At 33.4% G+C, this 16,588-nt stretch overlaps 1 protein-coding gene and 1 long non-coding RNA gene across 3 annotated transcripts in view; one reads left to right on the forward strand and one right to left on the reverse strand.

The window, feature by feature from the left end:
- GPR158 (G protein-coupled receptor 158) overlaps nt 1-16,588 on the reverse strand; it is a 408,845-nt gene that overhangs the window by 276,314 nt on the left and 115,943 nt on the right. The window lies entirely within an intron of this gene.
- LOC144313654 (uncharacterized) overlaps nt 1-16,588 on the forward strand; it is an 83,555-nt gene that overhangs the window by 26,918 nt on the left and 40,049 nt on the right. The window lies entirely within an intron of this gene.

A 16,588-nucleotide genomic window follows, 5' to 3' on the forward strand; every position in this document is an offset into this window, starting at 1 on the left:
AACAAAAGGATAAAAATAAATGTGCTAGAGAAGCTAGCTATAAGCTAAAGAGAAAAACAACAAAGTAGACCATAAGAAATAAAGCGAGGGGAATAATAAAGATAAGGACAAAATCAATGAAGTAGTAAAAAGAAAGACATTGATCTAATTAAAAATCAAATTCTTGGGTTTCTCAAAAAAGTGAAAAAATACTTTAAAAGGGGGAGGAAAAGGAAGCAAAAATGTAACACAAGAAATAGTGAGAAACCAACCATTGAAAATTTAAAAATAAAAATGATGCAAATCTTTATGTTAATAACTTTGAAGACCCTATATAGAATGAAAAACTTCCAAAGAAAATACAGTTTACAAAGTTTACTTGATGAGAGATAGAATGCTTAAAAAGACAGATTTTTTACTCATAAGCAGAGAAAATGTAGAAAAAATTCTCAACTAAAAAGCTCCATGCTTTGATGGGCTCACTGGAGAATTCTACCAAATCTTTAGTGATCAGACTATTCTAATGCTACATACATTATTCTAGAACACAGAAAAGAAAAGTAAGTCTTCCAAATTATTTTTTTTAAGATTTTACTTATTTATTCATGAAGGACACAGAGAAAGGCAGAGACAGAGGCAGAGGGACGAGCAGGCTCCCACAGGGAACCCGATGTGGGACTTGATCCCAGGACCCTGGGATCACTACCTGAGCAAAAAGCAGATACTCAACCACTGAGCCACCCAGGTGCCCCTTCCAAATTCTTTATATAAAGCAAGTGTAAAATTAAAATCCAAATCTGTAAAGGCAATAGAAAATAAAATTACAAATCAATCTCACTTATCATTCCAAAAATAAAAATATTAACAAACTAATTCTAAAAATCCATTCTATATTAAGATATATACATATATATGTGTGTGTATGTGTGTGTATATACATGAATTATTATATACTGTTTTTTAAAGATATATTCATCTGAGAGACTGAGACAGAGCACAAGTGAGGCGTGGGTGCAAAGGGAGAAGCAGACTCCCCACTGAGCAGAGTACCCCACGTGGGACCAGGACCCTGATATCATGACCTGAGCCAAAGGCAGATACTTAACTAAGCCACCCAGTGCCCCTATACTTTTTAAACATAATAAAATATATACAACTTGGTCTTAAAACCAGTATCTTAATGGAGAATCACAAGAGATTAAATATCCTTAAGATTAGGAGTAAGATAAAGATATCCACTTTTTCCACTACTGTATAACATTGCATTGGAGGCATTTAGTAAATGCAATTAGAAAAGAAAAACCTATTAGATTCATCGTTCTTAAAATGTAGTCTCTAAACCCCAGGTAATTCCAAGATTCTTTTAAGGAGTTCAAAATGTCAAGAGTTTTCCCCAAATTATACTAAGATATTACTTACTTTTTTCTATTGTATCAATACTAGTATGCAGGTTAAAAGTACTGGCATCTTTGCATGAATCATGATAATGACATCAAATTTTACTAGTAACTATTATATTCTTTACTATCAGGAACTAAAAAAAATCAAATACCACTTACAAAATGTTGTTAGTAGTAAAAATTATTAATATTATTAAATCTCAAGCCTTGAGTACATTTCTTTTTAATATTCAATGTGATAAAGGGGAAAGTATGCAAAAAAGACTTATGTTGCATACCAAATTATACTGTTTGTCTCAAGGAAAATCACTTGTCCAATCCTTTCGGTTTTGAGCTGAATTAGCACTTATTTCATGGAACACTACTTTCATGACAAAAATTGACAGATAAATTATAGTTATTTACACTGGCTATCTGGCAGACATTTTCTAGAAAATGCACAAAGTGAACTTCAAGAAAAACAACTGGCAAGATTTGCTGCCAATGACAAAATTCAAGTTTTAGAAATCTTGTATCTACCACTATAAGCTTGACAGCTTCCCAATAAAGTCTTTTCTGATGAGATCAGTAGAAATCTTAACAAATGAGGGATTTTTTCTATTTTCTAATGAAATGTGTTAATATTTGGAATATTTGCATAACTCAGTGAAATAATGATCTCCAATACATATGTAACAAAGTCATATATGAGTAAAAGACCCATTCAAACTGCAAGATAAACTAATGAGTTGTAATGTAACATCATACAAAAATACATTAAATTTGTTTCAGGCTTCCAGATGGGGAATGAGTAAATCACTCAGATGATATGTACAGCATAAGGAATATAGGCAATGGTATTGTAATATAGGATTGCATGCTGACAGCTACACTTGTAGTGAGGATAGCATAATGTATAGACTTGTTTGATCACTATGTTGTATACCTGAAACTAACAGAATATTGTGTGTCAACTATGCTTCAATTAAAAAAATTCAGATTCCATATTACATAGAATATTTAAAAAGTCAAAGTTTGGAGTATTAATCAGAATGTTTGGATTCTCTGAAAATGTTATTAAAATATCCCTTTACTTTTTAGCTACATACTTGTATGAGGCCAGATAATCTTCAAATAGTTCAGCCGGAAAAAATAATGTAAAAGATTCAATGCATTAACATATATATTCACCTATCTTCTAACCCAGAAGTCAAGAGATTTTAAAAAGTGCACAATAATGTCAATCTTGTCATTAACTTAACAAAATACCTCATTAAAAAAATAATCTGCTAGCCTAAACTGGATTTACCATTGTTATTTTTTTATAACACATAATTTTCAGAATCTTAATTCTAATGAGGTAAATATTAATAGATAACTTACATAACCAAAATGTCTTGGGAGTAACTCCAAAAAATTTAAGAGTGTAAAGGGGTCTTGAGACCAAAAAGCTTGAAAATTGCTAACTTACAGCATTAGAATGGAAAAGTAAAACTACCTCTTTTTGCAGAGATTTTGAAAAACCATAGAGCATCAATGATAAAACTACAATAAGCAATGCAAGAATCCAATAAACTATTACACAGAATTAACATACAAAAATCAGTATCCTTTGAGGTGTCTGGGTGGTTGAGTCAGTTGAGTGCTCGGAATCTTGATATCGGCTGATGTCATGGTCTTCAGGTCATGAGATCAAACCCCAAGTCAGGTTCTCGCCCTTTCTCTGTCCCTCCCCTCATTGCCTCTCTCTCTCTTTCAAATAAATAGATAGATAGATAGATAGATAGATAGATAGATAGATAGATAGATGATAGATAGATGATAGATAGATAGATAGATAGATGATAAATAGATAGATAGGATCAATCTTTAAAAAACCAATACCCTTTCAATATACAAGCAATAACCCAACAGAATGGCTATAAGGGAAAAACAGGAGAATTTATCATAACAAAGCAGCAAATAAAGTAACTTTGAATAAACCTAACAAAAAAGGCAAAGCCTACATGAGAAAAACTTTAAAACACTTCTAAAAGACACAAAAATAGTTCTGAACAAATAAGAAGATGTTCCTTTGTCTTGGGTAGGATGGCTCACAATCATAAAGATATCGTGTCTCTTCAAGTTAATTTATGTATTTAAACCTTTATTCCAGTATAGATACTAAAAAGTTTTTTTATGAAGCTACTAAGATTTATGTGGTAAATAAGCATGTAAGCAAAATTATGAAAAACTAAAAAGGAAATAGTACTAATGGGAAGCTAGCCTAACAAAATATTAAAACTTTAAATTCTCTATAATTCAAACAGTGATATATGAATAGGCAGACTAAGAACTATAATAGAAGTAAACTCAACATAGATTTTTAGTAAATTAAGGTGTCACCTTAGATTACTAGAGCCAAAAGAAGGTATGTATTATTAAATGATGCTAGGACAACTGGATATATGTTTGGAGGAAAGACCAAATAAAATCTATACCTCATAACATATACAATCTATGTATATCAGTGATCCCAAGCAAATGAAATCATACAAGTTCTGTAAAAATATATTAGTAAATTCTAGCATAAACTGGTTATAGCAGAGGCCTTAAAATCCAGAAGAATGAAAAGAAGATAAAATTGATTACAAAAAATAAAAATTTTCCATGGCAAAAAAAAATTACAATAAGCAAAGTTAAACCCTGAGAGAAAAGATTTTTAACATCTCTCACAGATGAAGTACTAATATCTCTGATAAAGAAATAATTCTTAAAAACTTAAGGAAGGAACAATAAAAACTACAAAATACTGCTTCAAAAATTAAATAAGGCATACATCATGGAAAGACATTTCATGTCCATAGATTGGAAGGCTTTTAGTATCATTAAAATGCTGATACTACCCAAAATAATCCATAAATTCAATATAATCCCTATCAAATCCCAACAATACTTTCTGCAAAAAGAGAAAACCCCATCCTAAAATTCCTATGGAATTCAAAGGACCTCAAATAGCCATAAAATCTTTAATGAAGAAGAATAAAACTAGAGGGCTTACACCCCTTGACTTCAAAACCCATTGCACAGCTACAATAATCTGTACTGTGTGGCAATGGCATAAAAGCAGACCTATAGGTTAATGGAATAGAATAGAAAGTCTAGAAATAAACCCTATCATATACTCTTAAATGATTTTAAAAAGGGTATTAAGACCATTCAATGAGAAAAGGACAGTTTTTCAACAAATAGTGCTAGAAAAACTGGATATCCACATGTAAAAGAATAAGTTGGACCTTTACATAACATCATACACAAAAATTAACTCAAAATGGCTCAAAAACCTAAACATAAGAACTAAAACCAAAAAAGTCTTAAACGAAAACATAAGTCAAGCCTTCACAACATTAGATTTGGGAATGATTTCTTGCATTGGACACCAAAGGCACAGGTGACAAAAGAAAAAATAAATTAGGCTTCATAAAAATTCAAAATTTGGGGCTCAAAGGAAACAATCAACCACATGAAAGGCAATCTATGGAATGACAGAAAAGATGTGCAAACTTTATTTGATAAGGGATTCATATTCACAGAAATTCATATTTATAATAATATGAATGTATTTAACACTGCTGAACAGTATGCTTAAAAATGGTTAGAACAGTAAATTTTATGTGTACTTTATAATAAAAATATTTAAAAGAAATTAAAAGGATGAATACCAAAAAACAAAACAAAAAAAACCTGGAAAACAAACAGGTAATTCAAATGTAGCTCATAACCACATGAAAATATTTTCACCTTCACTAAAAATAAAAGAAATATACATAATACTAGACTGAGATATTCTTCACCTATCATACTGGCCAAATTAAGAACTTGACAACACGTGATGTTAGTGAGGTTGTAAAAAAATATGCAAATAAACCTTGCTAGTATGAATGCACAATGGCACAATCCATGTGGAAGGGAATTTAACAATATTTAACTAAATATGTATTTATTTTTGGATTCAGTAATTCCATTTTGGGAAATGTTTCCTAAAGATACATCTCCAACAATATGAATATATATACACATATGTACAGTTGACAATGCAGTGGGGCATTAGGAGCATCAAAGCCCTATACAGTCTAAAATCCACATATAACTTTCAACACCCCCCCCAAAACTTAACTATTAATAGCCAACTGTTGACTGCAAGCCTTACCAATACCACAAATAGCTGATAAACACACATTTTGTATATTATATATTGTATTCCTACAACAAAATAAGCTAGAGAAAAGAAAATATTAGTAAGAAAGTATAAGAGAAAATAAATTTACAGTACTATAATTTACTGAAAAAGATCCATGGTATAAGTGGACCTACACAGTTGAAGCTTGTGTCGTTCAAGAGTCAATATATATGTACAAAGTTATTTATGAGAGCACTGTAAAAAAATGCAAAATATTGTAAAAAATATAAAAGCTAAAACACTGAAGTCAGTTAAATAAACTATAGAACATCCATGCAATGGAGCACTATACAGCTGTGGGAAAGTATGAAGAAGAATTCTAAGAATTAATATGGAATTATTGTCAGAATATACTAAGTGAAAAATCAAAATGCAGAAGAACCTTCAGAGTATAGTATCTTTTGGGTAAGAAAAAAGGTGGACTAAAAGCGTGTGCATGTGTGTGTTTGTGTATTAACTTATTTGTGGGAAAAAATACATGACAAATCAACCAAATGAAGTCAAACCATATCAATCGAACTAATGAAATTACCTATAGATGTAAGAGGAAACAGGGTAGGAAAGGGTTGTAAGAGATGGAATTTCCTCAGAATTTCTTCTTGAAATTTTTTCTTTTGAATTTTATTAACATTTTAACCTTTAAAAACAAAAATGTCAACAAGAATGGTGATTTAAAAATCAGTGAAATGGAATAGCAACAAGCAAACTTTCAAATGAACAACATAACCTCACAATATTTGGACTATTTATCTTTAGATTAAAGACAAAAAGAATGATAAGCAAATACTGAACTTCAATTAGTAGGTTTGTTTATCACAGTGATGGTTTAGTGATTATGAAACTACTTTCAGTATATTCTAGGATTGAGGATGAGGAGAGTTAGGTGTCTTATTGTCAGAGAAGAGAGTCAGAAACTGTGCATTGTGGTGTTAATTTGAAAGTAGAGTTAAAAATACGTACTCATAATATGCATGTAGACACAGAGACAAAGAGAGGGGGTGGGAAGATAAGTATACACAGATTCCCGAGATCCCAGAATCTATACTAACCTTACACAATGAGCATACCAGCATCCAAACTGTGTTTTCTACATACTATTCTCCACTAAAAGGAATTAGGGCTCCATGGATGAATGCCTGATCTAGGAGCACAGTTAAAGTACAATATGAGACTGCAACATCTTGTGCCAAGAAGTAAGAAGATGCTTATGAAATAATGGGGATAGGTCAAAAGGACAAAAGAAGCCGGTGGAAGGACCTCCTACTGGCCAAACATGGGACAATTTGAGTATCAAAATATATAATTATAATAATAGATTATGTATTAATTTTCAAGAGCTGCCATACAAAGACCACAAACTGGTGGCTTAAACAACAGAAACTGATTTCCTCACAACTCTGGCCTAAAAGTCTGAGATCAAGATGTCAGCAGTATTCATTTCTTCTGAGGCCACTCTCCTTGGCTTTTAGATGGCCATTTTTTCCCTGTTTTCATCATAGAGTCTTCCCTTTGTGCATGTCTGTGTCCTAATGTCGTCTTGTTTTTTGTTTTTTTAAAGATTTTATTTATTTATTCATGAGAGACACACAGAGAGAGGCAGAGACATAGGCAGAGGGAGAAGCAAGCTCCCCCTTGGGAAGCCCGATGTGGGACTTAATCTTGGGACTCCGGGATCATGCCCTGAGCCAAAAGCAGATGCTCAAACCCTGAGCCACCCAGGTGTCCCTAATCTCATCTTGTTATAAAGATAGCAGTCATACTGGATGAAGGCCCACTCTATTAACCTCATTTTACCTAATTACCAATTTAAAGACTATCTCCAAATAAAAAATTCTGAAGTACTAAGATAGCACTTCTACATATGAATAATGGGAGGGACAAAATTCAGTCCATAATAGATTAAAACCAATTGGATAAAATAAAAACCATGAGTCTGAACTTACATAAATAAATGAATTATTTGATTAATGGGGCAAAAACAGAAGTTCTCATTACAGAATTCCAAGAGGATATCTATAAAATCTCAAATAATTAAAAATAACAGAGAAAAATAGTAACTCTACACTAGAGAAAACCAGCTAGGTCTCTAACCAAGGCCACAAAATTAACATAAAAGTAATGGGACAAATAGATTGTATGTATGTATGCATGTATGCGTGTATGCATGTATGCATGTATGTAGACTCCACACCCAGCATGGAGCCAAACACAGAGCTTGAATTCACAACCCTGAGATCAAGACTTGAGCTAAAATCAAGAGTCCATGCTTAGACTGAGTCAGTCACCCTTTATGTATTTTATACCTATTATCATGCACTACACACAGATTCTGTGATATTCTTGACAAAAATGTATCACTTAATCTAATCATAAGGAAACATCAGATAAACCCAAATTGAGTATCATTCCGCAAATCAACTGGCCAAATGCTTTAAAAAAGTCAAAATCATGAAAGACAAAACAGATTGAAAAATTGTTTCCAATGAGGAAACTAAAGAGATATAAAACTTAAATGATAGGTGTGATCTTGTTTTGGCTTCTGGCCCAGAAATTTTGTTAAGCTATGGAAAATATTATTAGGACAAATTGTGAAATATAAGGTGTTAAGATTAGATAATAGTATTGGATTAGTTTTAATTTCCTAATTCTGATGATTGCAATATAACAGATGGTCCTTATTCTTAGGAAATACATACAGAAGTATTTAGTGGTAAAGGTGGCAAGATAACTACAATTTACTCTTCAGAAAAAATATATATTTATTCCTTACCATTCATATATTCCATATTTGTGAATTTACCTACTCACTAAAATTTACTTGCAACCCCAAATCAACTGCAGCAATTTCACAGTGATTTGTGGGTATGCACAGAGTAGCAAAATATTTGAGTCATTCACCACACACATTCCAAGTTGAAGTCAAACAAGGTGACTCTATCTTCTTGTTTCAGCTGTCATATCATAAACTGTCCTTTTTGTGGTCTATTTAGTGTCACATTTTTCACAGTTGAGCTTTTTGTTGGTAATTTTTCTGTTTAAAATGGTCTCTAAGTGTAGTGCTGAAGCGTTGCCTAGTATGCCTAAGTGCAAGATGATTGTGATGGGCCTAATGTAAGAAATATATGTGTCACATAAGCATCATCCAGGCAGAGTTGTACTGTTGTTGGCCATGAGTTCAACATTACTAAATCAATTATATATACAGAATAATAAAATACGGTGTCTTTAAACATAAAAACACATAGAACAGGATTATGTATTGATTGGTTAATAAAATGCTACACCAGAGGCTCGTAAGAAGCTAAACCTGTTATTTTCTCTAGGACCAATGGTCCTACAGTCACTAAATTCAGTATTTTCAGTGACTTTTCAGATAATTATCATAGACGAGAATAAACATTGTTTATGTGTGTGTATCACTATTTCTTGAAAAACCATGAGATGAAGTAGCTTAGCTGCATTTTAGGATCTTACCATTAAAAAACACACTTTAAACACTAAAATTACTTATATTGCCTAGATGATAATGTTGTAAGACTATCTGAAAGAATGAGATCAAACATTCATCATCTTAAATTAACTTCAGGGCAGACATTATTGAATAAATGGCGAGTAAAATCATCAGTAATCTTTAAACTGTTCTCCCTCTCTTTCCTTTCCCTCAAAAACAATGTTTTTGGATTTATAAATTTAACATATTTAACTTAACATTTAAGTTCTGAACCATACCCACTGGAATTGGCGATGATTTTTCAGCTTTGGGGCAATTTTTGACTAAATAAGAAAGGGCAATGGGGGAAAAGACTGAAAACACTTTCACAAGTCACCTGGATGGGGAAAATAAAAGACAGGAACATAGAAAAGAACTTATAGGTAGGCAATGATGTTTAGTTGGTTTTGGGGTTGGATAGTACTCTCTTAAAGAAGTAGAAGTACCAGTGGGAAAAAAAAATTTAAAAAGAAAGGACATGTAATGGAGCAAGGACCAGTTGGAGATAAGAGGATTTATCCTTTAGTGGGTAAAATATCTGATCCTTTGCAATCCCCAAGGAAAGATAACATGCATTCATATCTATGAAAATGGCTTCAATCTGAGAGGACATGAAAGAAAATAAAATGAACCTGTGAGAGTGAAAAAAGTTAGGTTGGGTTAATGGTCAGAAAAGAAAAAGTTTGACATGAATGTTGAGACATCAAGTAAGTTAATGCATATTTACTTAAGATAATGAAAATACTACTAAGATTAGAATTAGAAATACTACTAGATTAGAATTCATAAATTTACATTCCCATTATTACATTATTTTCTCCAGCATCATGAAACCTTCCAAATATGTAGGCTGAGAAGTCTACTTACATGATTGATATGTGAGAGCATAGAGGGTCAGTTCAAAGGTCAGCAAGACAAGAAAACTGAGGGTATCATGAAAATACAGTTCATATAATCAGTTCTGCAGATCAGTATGGGTAGGGAAGAAAGAAGTTTCACTAGGGGGATAATAATACTGGGAGAGAATGAAAATCTTCAGGAAACAGATGGCCAAGACAGGAAGTGGTAGAGTGGGAAACTGGGAGAGAGGGAAGGGTGAGGGAGGGACAAGGAGAAACAGAGGTGGGGGGGGGCAGAGAGAGAGAGAGAGAGAGAGGGAGAGAGAAAGAAAGGTTGTAGGAGGGATAGAAGTGGTTTACACAAGAGTTTTACTGTATATTCAGACTCAGGTTTAAATGCTAGTTAAAGCATGGTTGCTGGTTTCCTTTAAGAGAAGAACAATGGTTAGCCTGCATCTCAAATGCCTTTAGGTATCAACTAAAGGTCACCCTAAAGAAACCATTGTTGTAACTCTCCACAGCAGCCTCTCTGACATCAACAACCCTGGACTGTACATAAATTCATATTTTTTTTCAAATATTGCCATCTTCAAATTATAAAAAGCTTTCCTGCAGTTTCAAAGTGAAATTGTCAAAAAGAATGTAAGTGCCTTTTATTTAACTTCAACTGGTATCATTCCAAAATACATATTTGAAACCTCTCCCAAGTAAGCAGTGATAAAAAATTTTATATCATATGCCCACATATTTTATTTTCATAAATAAAGGATGGTACAAAATACTTCTAACTTGTCCATCATTATCAAAACTGGTTATATTAGTTGAGCATTGCTATTTGTGATTCAATTTACATTTAAATTTTAGCCTTTTGGAAAGTACATCTGAATCCTTATTGAACAGGTTTTCCAAAATCTTGTTTTACATACAGACCAATGAAGTATTTAGGCTCAGCCTGAGTTTAACTAAGGATGCACAATCAAATATAGTTCTAAAACACTTGCAGAATATTTACAGATGTAGAAAAGAAATAATTCTAAGTAATAGGTACATCATAAATACATGAAGATATAAAAACAAAAGAATATGTGTGTGCATGCGCACACACTGAAAAACTAGAAAAAAGACTAATTTGTGTCCTTGTATTTTTCTTAATTATTCTATTGATATTTACAGTCTTCATTCTATGCATCATAATAACAGAGGCCATGTCTCTTTTGTTCTCAGTTGGATCCACAATGCTTCAACAAGTAATTATGGTACAATAACTAATAATATGAAGGGCAGTTTGACTATAGCTGAAACTCACTGAGAGATATGTAGCACTATGTGAAAGTAAGGTTGGAGTGACCCAGTATGGCCAAATTATGGAGGGTCTTAAAAGCCAACTAAAACACCAAATTAAAGTGATATATAAAGTGGACAATAGAGATTCATTGTACGTGAGGGAAATAACATCACAAAAATAGCATTTAAGGGAAATGATAGAGATGTATTAACAAGAGGGGAGAAAATCAGAGAATAAGAAAACAAGTTGGGAGGCAATTATTATAGTCAAAGTGTCAAGTGTTAAGTCTAAGTGTCATAATAATGGGAATAGAGAAGAAAGAGAAACCCAAAAATGTATTAATAACAAATGAAAATAACATTCACCATTAATGCCATTTTTTAAAAAATCACTTTTTTAGGAGACTTCTACCCCATTGATTAATTTGCCTCCCCTTCTCCTCTGATGTATTTACATGTAAAGAGGCTTGTGCCACCCAAAATCATATTTCTAATTTAATTCCATGACGTGTCAAGGCACCTTATAAATTGTTGCCAGTTTGTCTGCTCCTTAATCCTGCTCTGTACACAATCAATCAGCTAAAGTAAAGACCATGGCCAAGAAAGACTCCAGATAGGCATATACTTTCCCACTGTCCAGAGTACCCTTCTCATCTTTATTACTTCCAATCTATTCTTAGCACACAAAGGCATCTCCTTCACTACGACACATTTTCTGATACAACCAAACTAATATAAAACCCTTGTTTCTGTTACCATAGATCATGGACTCATTTGTACCAATGCAATGCTTGATATCTGGGAAGGCATTCTTTAGGAAAAGAGATTACATAACCCACCAAACTGGGACAGATTTGCCATCACACTACTTCTGAAGTACAACAGACTAATTTCTATTAACCAGTTCTCTCCATCTTAGCTGACCTAACCAAATTCTATATGGAGATAAAATCTAGGAAGCAACAAAGAATAAGACAATTATTTTCTTTTTTTGTTTTTTAAAATTTTTTTAAAGATGTTATTTATTTATTCATGAGAGACACAGAGATAGGCAGAGCACAGGCAGAGGGAGAAGCAGGTTCCGTGCAGGGAGCCCGATGTGGACCTTGATCCCAGATCACGCCCTGAGCCAAAGGTAGACGTTCACTTACAAAGCCACCCAGGCATCCTGACAATTATTTTCAAATGGAGCTTCAAGAACTGTTTTTAGAAGTCTCCACCAAGGATGTAAGATGTTCTGAACAGTAAAGACCTTAAAAGTCCTTAGAATAACTTTCTAAAATAGAATGTGTCATTCTGAAAGGGTGAGTTCTTTAGACACAGATTAACTGCTTGCTAAATTGCTACAAAGTATATGCAGAAATCAGAGGGCATCTGGATTATATTAAGCAGTGGTGTGCTTTATGTGCTTGAGGTTTATCAGATTATTCATAGTCCTTTGATTTTCTCATATTCTCTATTCTAGGCAATGTCAGAGAAGAGTAACTCTAAAATCCACTTTATAATTTATTACCAATTAGCCAGTGTGACTTTTGGCAAACTCAAGTTCCTTGATCTTCATTTGCAGAGTTGTTCTGAAGATTTATAAAAATATATGGAGGAAAAACCACTGAGCTGCAGATACACACACATGCAGACAATAAATAAATTCTAGCAAGTATCATCAAGTGTTATTTATTCTTTCTCTCATTTGTATGTGCACTTAACTTCTCCATAAAAGCAAAAGTATTGAGTCTTAAGACAAACGTAAACCGACAGGGATAAACAATAAATGGCATAGCGTCCATACACACGCATACATACACACACACACATACACATGATTATTCTGAAACAGAAATAACATGATATAGTAAAAATCACACTGAAAACTTCTAATCCCTCCCCGCCCCCAATCGACAGTCATTTGGAAAATTTCAAAAAGTTCTATGGTTTCAACCAATTTTGTCTTATTTACAGCCTTGGGTAAATGATGTTTTTCTGGGCACCTGGGTGGCTCAGTGGTTGGGCATCTGCCTTTGGCTCAGGTCGCGATCCCGGGCTCCTGGGATCAAGCCCCACATCGGGCTCAAGGAGCCTGCTTCTCCCTCTGCCTGTGTCTCTGCTTCTCTCTGTGTGTCTCATGAATAAATAAGTAAAATCTTTTAAAAAATGTTTTTCTGACATCAAGAATATGGTTTCATTCACCCTTGTTATTGCTTATTTATTATGTATTCATTCTAGATATTACCACAAACTTTCCAATTAAAGACTAGACACATTTTTTCTCTAAATAACTAAGATAATAGTATTATCAGCAATATGGTTAATATAGAGGAAAATTATTTTAAGTCAATAAATTTTGTTAAGTCTATCTCTAGCTTAGAGGAAAGATACATATTTTTGGTTGAAAGAAATTGGAATAACAGAGTATTAATAATTGGAGGACATAAAGATGAACATGGGGCAAGACTATGCTTCAGTAATTGAAATAACAGAATATCAATAACTGGAAGCCATAAAGATGAACATGAGGCAAGGCTATGCCTCAGTTACATTGAAATAACAGCAGCTATAAAGGCTCCTGAGCACTAGCCCTGCACCAAGCCCTATGCAATGTCACATGCCAGTTAAGTCAGCTTAGCTCTCAAAACTACTATGTGAAACAAGTTCTACTATGATCCCTCTCTCACAAATGTAAAACCCAGGGCACAGAGAGGGAAAGGTCCTAGAGATGGTAAGAGTGGGATATGAACATGGCCCTCTTCTACTGGAGCCAGCCGTCTAAAATACCGGGTTAGGCAAAGGGTGCAAGACCTCACCTCACCCCACCTGGCTACCTCAGTTGTGTAGGGGAAGAAATATTCATGTGTCAGAGAACCCCTTCAGCAATCCTGAATGTAGGTATCCATGAGGATGCTTATGTATGACAGTATCTAGTATTATTATCTAACCTTATCATAGTTTAAAAAAACGGAGACTTACATAGCCAGGACACTTGCCAAGGTAGATAATTCTAGTAAACTATGAATTTGAGATTTTAAGCCAGATATTTCCAAACCCAAGTTCTGTCTGCTATACCCCTTTTTTAAATGCAAACTCCCAAAAAATGTCCACCACAAGGAATAAACATGAACCTCTTAGACAAACACAGAATTCACAACTGAATTAAATAACAATCATTTCTTTATGTATAGCATTACAGGTGCATGAGTATAGCCTAAATCACAATAACTTCTTACCAGAAAAGCACAGACGAGTGAGTTATATGACTGACTCTACTAAGCCTGTAACTGGCTAAAATCCTGAAGCCCTTTACACACACACTGCTTTTAGGCCAGGTCTCACTCATTCCTGTATTTGTGCAAGCAATATGGAGACCAAAAAGGCAGGGTTTCTCTTTTATCTTTATTAAAACCTATCTTGTTTGATCTAACCCAACCGTCTAGGTTAATAAACAAAATAAAACATACTGACTTAATCTAGGATTTCTCAGAGCCTTCAATAAGCTGAGATGCATTTTTGACTCACAAAGAAAGGACGATTTACTAAATTTTTTCAGCCAAGAAAGAGATTTTTCATATGACATGCATTAACTAATTAACAGGTTAGGGTACCATTATTTCAAAGATGCTGTCAAAACCTTTTAGGAAGCTATGTCAGTCATTTAACACACTATTTATATTCCTTCCCATATTTATCTATAAATTTATAAACTGATTATCACGTTTTCTTTATTTGTGCAATCTTTATCTAAATTATGATAAAAATGTGGGCCAACATAATGAAAGAAGAGTTCTTTTTCATGTCCTGAGAAACCTCTACCTGGCAGAGTTTCCAATGAAACTTTGTTATAATAGAAATGTTCTAAGACTTTGTTATCCAAGACAGCAGCCACAAACTACATACAGTTATTGAGCATTTAAAATGGGGCTAGTGCAGCTGAGGAGCATAATTTTTTAAATTAATTTTAATTAATCTACATGTATATTTATATTGCTACATGTGGCTAATGCTCACTAATTGGACAGCATAACAACTAACAATATACCATGAATTGGCATTCACGATACAAAAGCTTTGATGTAATTGCTACAACCAATTACCAGTTAAGATCCTTAACTGCCCTCACATCTAATTTTCTCATTTTATCATGAGGTTATTATAAGTGGCTTTGTCAAATGTAATGTATTGTGATTACTACATTTTATTCACCTACCAAACTCATAACTGAGCCAAAGAAATAATTTATAGTAGCCTATATATTGTTTTCAAAACTTACTTTGACATCTGATTGTTGCTTCCTCTTCAGGTTGTATACAAGTTTTTAAAGTCTATTCTAAATTTCTGTGCTCAATATGTGGCCAGTGGCTACCATAATGCACAGCTCACTTATAAGTATCACATAAAGTTGTATTGGTCAGCACTGACCTGGAGCAGGAACTGGCCAACTACAGTCTGCAGGCCATATCCTACCTGCAGCTCATTTCTGCATGGCTAATGAACTAGGACGTGCTTTTACATATTTGAAGGATTGTATTTTAAAAAATCTGACACAGATTGTGTGTGGCTAACAAAGTCTAAAATATTTACTACCTGGACATTTCAGGAGAAAGCTTGCTGACCCCTGTCCAAGAGTAAAATGTATTCTAACCCCATCTAGAAAAGCCTAAAAAGCAAGCTCCCAAGATCCATAGGAAAGAGTTTTGTGGTTAAATCCTGCCAAATTAGAGTAGCTAAGGAAATATTCTTGACTGTCCAATGGAATACTGCTCAGGAATAAACAGTAACAAGTGACTGACAAGCAGATCAATCTCAAAGATGTTACACTTAACAAAAAGCCTGGACACAAAAGAACACATATTGTATGATTCAGTTTATATAAAATCCTATAGTAATAAAATTAGAAGAGTAGTTGCCTGGCACAGGAGATGGGGAGAGACTTATCGCAAAGAAATACTAGAAAACTCTCAAGAGAGATGAAAACCCTATACATCTTGACTTAGGTAGTGGTTACACAGGTTACATAGCTTTGTCAAAAGTAGATGACCTTGTATGTCAACTACATGTCAAAAAAAGTAGATGACTGTAAAATGTATTTTAATGTACATAAATTATATGTCAATAAAGCTGATTTTAAAAAATCTATTCTAGATTCTCATTTTAAAAATCAATGTCAAAGGTATGGATTTGTAATACACAATACTGGATTACTCACCCTTTCTAAAAATCAGGAATTGTATCCTCCAGTCTTTCAACATCTTCCAATTCATCAAAAAAAAATCTCTTAATGTAAGATATGATGTATGTAGGGCAGGAAATAATTTAAAGCAAGTAAATGTTCACTTATAAACTCTTCACTCATTCTGGATAGGTTTTCCTTACTAATATTCATTTTTACTTTTAGCCTAAAGGTTTT

This window comes from Canis aureus, chromosome 5, assembly GCF_053574225.1.
Source record: "Canis aureus isolate CA01 chromosome 5, VMU_Caureus_v.1.0, whole genome shotgun sequence".
Taxonomy (NCBI): domain Eukaryota; kingdom Metazoa; phylum Chordata; class Mammalia; order Carnivora; family Canidae; genus Canis; species Canis aureus.